This window comes from Rattus norvegicus, chromosome 3 (assembly GCF_036323735.1).
Source record: "Rattus norvegicus strain BN/NHsdMcwi chromosome 3, GRCr8, whole genome shotgun sequence".
In the NCBI taxonomy this organism is placed as follows: domain Eukaryota; kingdom Metazoa; phylum Chordata; class Mammalia; order Rodentia; family Muridae; genus Rattus; species Rattus norvegicus.
The window spans coordinates 44,591,362-44,596,186 of record NC_086021.1 but is presented as its reverse complement, the minus strand read 5'-3'; the positions used below and the strand labels follow the sequence as shown (position 1 = coordinate 44,596,186).

Below are 4,825 nucleotides of genomic sequence, written 5' to 3'. Positions count from 1 at the left end.
TTTGCTCTAAGCTCAGAATTTTCATGAATCTCAAGTACCCCATGCCATATATCACTATTCATGAGGTTTTCTAATTTTATTCAAATTATGAAATCCCTTTTATTCAACCAATTTTGTTGCAATTGTTTGTCTCCTACAATGCAGAAAACTCTCAGTCCTTAGCTATTTTGGAGCTGACAGCTGAGGCTTTTCTTGTGGAAATTACATGGGGTTCTCATTATATATCTCTGCATAGGCAGATGGAGACGCTGTGGGCTCACTCAGAAACATACTTAAAGAGCTAGCTTGGGCTGCAGGTACGGCTCACCAATAAAGTGAATGAAGTCATTGGTTCTTAATGCCACTTCCTCTCTAACATCTGTCGAAACTTCCAAAGTTGTTAAATGCCTTTACTGGTGTCTGTGTCGCTTGTCACATACTTTACTTCATTGACAACTCACCAAGTTAAATTCTAATGCTTTTTATATCTATCCCTTAACAATGCTGTTTTAGAGTCTTTTTTTTTTTAAATGAAAACATTCCCTCCAGGTTGCAAGAAGAGCTTCTTGAGACTTGGTAAACAGAACATTAAAAGTCTTGGTAAGTGGAAACTTGCAAGATTCTCCAAGGCCATAATTTAGTTTTTTATAGGAAAGATAGACAACTTCCAGCAAAGGAGCCTGAACAATTGATACCCTGAAAGTTGTGCAGAGAACTCCAGGGTTTCAGCTTTGTGTGTCTTCACCCATATTGGAGCTGTGTTGGCCAGTCCAGTCCAAACAATGGACCCTAGGTTCAGGGAGAGACACTGTCTCAAAAATTATACTGAAGTGAAAGAGGAAGACAACGTTACCCTCTGTCTTTTCGATGTGTGTAGGGAGCGGCTAAAGATGGCGCCGACATCCGGTGGTCGTTTGTGGTAAACACCTACAGAGCATGTGTTGGCAGACCCCCAGCACCTACAAGGCCAGGGTGATATTCATGCTAAATAGGTATTTCATGCTCCACCAATCCCCAGTGGACAAATTTACAGCCACAGCCTGTCTTGTATTTAAGGCGAGTGCCTTTGTTCCCCGGGGTCCCTGTACTATCAATGAGGTGTTCCTACAATAAAGGCTGATTGAGAAGGATCCAACGGTGTTGCGTCTTCCTTGCCGGTCAAGGTGGGCGCGACAACTGGTGGCCTGTACGGGGACCCGAGAAAATTATCTTTTCTCGTCTGGATCCAGAACTTTTTCAGCCTCAGGACGGTCGACGACGGTAAGTTCCCAGTAGGGGCAGTTAGTTGCCGGAATTGGGACAATAGAGTTCCTATAAGTGGAACGGTAAAGTTCCTGAAGTTGGGACTATAAAACTCCGGGATAAGGGATTGTAAAACTTCCCTGGTAGGACAATAAAGTTCTCTGGAAAAGCAGAGACAATGATAGCCTTAGTTTAGAGGCAAAAAGGGGTTTGTGGAGCACGGTAATGTTGTCTTTTCCATTTGATCCTTTGTGGGTTGGACTAGCACTTTTGCCTTATACTCTTTTTGTGTTGTGGTGTTGCTTCTGTCTGAATTGCCACCGTCCAGGGCATGAATGCATTTGTTGGGAAGAGTCCATGATGAGCCACAAGATCGTGTGTAAATAAACACGCCAGCTCGCCAGGTCCCCTTGCTTGTAAATCGATCGTAAATAAGGTCGTAAAAGCATGGGAAGCTCACACTCCACCCCGCTCCTGTCAGCTCTTCAGGATCTTCTTGGTTAGCGTAAGCTTAAAATTGAAAAGAAAATCCTGCTGAGTTTTCTTGATGAGTGTAACCGTTGTGCCCCATGGTTTATAATGTCAGGGTCGCTCACTTTGAGAGCATGGGAGAAGCTGGGAAAAGATCTGGATAAGGAGACTACAGTGGGCAAGCTTAAACCGGGGACAAAGCCGCTTTGGCGTATGATCCGTGCCTGCTTGGAAGATAAACGATGTGAAAAAGCTGTTAGGACAGATCAGAGAATCCTTACAGAGCAACAGGAGAGTATGTCAGAAGGAGAAAAAGTTTTGAAGAAAGGAAAGAAAAGAAAAGGAGGAAAAGAGGTAAAAGAAAAGACAGAAAAGATCAAGGAGAGGATAGACAAAGGCGAGAATAGTAATCAGGATCTAAGAACAAAAAAAAAATTTATCCCTCATTAAAGGCATTGACCTTGGAGATGTCTAGTGATTCAGAGTTTAGTGATAGTGACTTAGCTGACCTTGAGGAGGAGGTAGCTCATTATGAGAAAGAAATTTATCATTCTGACTGGCCAAACACTTACGCTGTACAGAAACAAGCCAAGGACTTAAATAAGAAGGCAAGTATGCCAACAGCACCTCCTGCACCACCGTATAACTTTCAAGGTAAAACAATGGTGAAGCCTGCAGGAAGTACTTCTTTTTGCCCGGAAGTATGGAAAGAGTTAGGATTGAGTTTTCCAGTTTTTCTGGATGCAAACGGGCAGCGACATCATGAACCTGTTGACTTTAAGACAATAAAACAATTAACAGAGTCAGTCAAAACCTATGGAGTCAACTCAGCTTTTGTTATCGCTCAAATTGAGGCTCTTGGCAGATACTGTCTCACCCCTGGAGACTGGGGGAGTTTAACCAGAGCCTGCCTCTCTCCGGCTATGGAACAGGTGTAGTGAAAGGAAACTTAATTTTATGGACCCCGCTCTAGTGGCGGTGTGTTGGTTGATAGCCAACGTTAATTTTTGAAGCATAGTGTTTTATCTGTGCTTGTGCTCCCACCCCACACAGTAGGGGGGAGCGAAACTAGCTGCGGAGCTGCTACAGTGAACATCGAGACTGCTCAGTCTCACCCAATTTTTCTGGCTCTTCAGGAGCTGTTTAAAAGAAAAAGGCTTAGGATAAAAAGAAGCACTATAGAGAGATTTCTTAGTGAGTGCGATTGCCATTGCACCTTGGCTCGCTCTCTGGGAATCTCGAGGTGGACAGCTAAGAAAAGCTGGGAAAGATTTAAATTTTGCTTGGGAACAAGGAACCTTAAAGGGACAGGCTGCGTTAGAAATGCTACAGGAGGAATGATCTGAAAAGGCTGAGAGTGAGGTGGGGGAGGACCCTAAGGAAAACAAGAACAAGAAAGAAATTTATCCATTCCTCAAAGAACAAGGTCAAAAAAATAAATAAATAAAATTCCAGTTGCTAACTTTAGTGGCCTGACCTTCAACTTTTGCTTACAGAAAGAGAGTGCTCATTAAGAGAAGCCCTTTAAGGGAGCCTGCCTTATCTGTTGGTTTTATTCCAAGAGAGGAGTCAGTCTCCAGCATTAAGTTATTTTTCTCGTTAGTCATCATTAACATGGAGAGTGCCTTTGATCCTATCCCCACAGCAGCCAGTTCCTGCTCCTGTGGTCAAAATGCCCTAGGTTGGGGGACAGAGAAGCCCCTCGGACTACAAAACTGCCAACAGCCAAAGGTAAACGTTAAAACAGAGAACATTCCAGGCCCAAGCCTAACCAGATGTGTTTCAAATGCAGATGCTTCATCAACTCTGACCAACTTTTACTCCGACAGGACGAGATAAAAATAATAAGGACTTGAAGATCCGATCCTTCTCCTGATTTAGTAGCTCTGTTCCAAGAACCAGGGGCCATAAAACCTTTTGGCCCTTATCTCCTGGAGCCATAAAACAGGGATGTATTGGGGTAAGATGGGCTAGAAAAGGCCTCGATGATTTGGGCTAGCATGAGTAAACTTGTAATAAAAAAGAGACAAGGTAATGATAAAGTGTTTTTGTGTATACATTCTTTTAGAGTTATGTTTTAGTTTTTAGACCCTGATTAGAGACAGTTTACACCCTAGACATGAGAGAGAATGGGTTTGGGAAAAACAGTCCTCCCAGACTCTCCACAGATGCTTTGGAGAAAGAGAAAAACTTTCAGAGCTCTCCTGAGAACAGAAGAAAGGTAGGAGACGTCCTGCCTCTCTGCTGGCTCCTATTGGAGAAATGCTTATTCCTGGTTCTGGGTTCCATAGGTAAGATATCTGGGTCCCTTCGGTGGGACACCATCTAGTTTTTCCCTCTATGTCTATTGTCTGTCCTTGGTGCACCAAGCTGTTCATGTCTGTCAGTTTATGTCTGTGGTTTTTGTTTCTCATTGTTTAAATGTTTTATGTTTCATGTTCAAAAGAAAAAATGGTAAAAACTTTATCTGCCGGTCATTCACACCTTGATTTGGTCTTAACTCGTTTCTGAAAAGAGAACAAATAAATAAAAAACAGTTTCAATCGGCCTTTAGAGCCCTGTACCTACAGCAAAGAGCCTAGGTCAGCTGGAGAAGCTGCCCGGGGGCGGAGCATCTGCAGGAGCTGATCTTAAAGGCGCCAGCAGCTCCTCAGCTTCTTGGTATGGGAGCTGATGTCTGTTTCTCTTAGAAAAATCCCTGACTTGTTATTAGACTTAGCAGGTGACAAGGTGTTTCTTTTAAAATCACAGCTAGAAAAACAAAAATGGTGCTTGGTCTAAATATTAAAGACATGTGTTAACCACTTCAATTTTGTTTCTGACTGGTTTTAAATGTATAAATATGTTCTACATGCCTTGGTCATAGATTATTGGCCTTTAAGTTATTAGATATGGTTAAAAAATTATAACATCTATAACAAGAAGTTGACATAAAACTGATAATTTAGATAGAGTCATTCTAGACAATATGTGACATGAGCCAACCTAGAGAAACAGGTCTAAATTGAAATAATATTTTTATAGAACTCTTATCCTAGAAGCCAGGCACCCCCAAATTACAGAATGTAAAATTGTGTTAGAAGTTTTTAAAAGATTTCATGATTCTTTCAATTTAATTTCTTATTCTGCTTAT

At 42.0% G+C, this 4,825-nt stretch overlaps 1 long non-coding RNA gene across 1 annotated transcript; it reads left to right on the top strand.

Moving 5' to 3' along the window:
* Positions 1-863: 863 nt before the first annotated feature.
* Positions 864-4,223, top strand: LOC134486090 (uncharacterized). Its single transcript, XR_010064782.1, has 3 exons — positions 864-1,239; positions 3,338-3,423; positions 3,522-4,223. It is a non-coding gene; the product is annotated as an uncharacterized LOC134486090 (long non-coding RNA).
* The last annotated feature ends 602 nt before the right edge of the window (positions 4,224-4,825 follow it).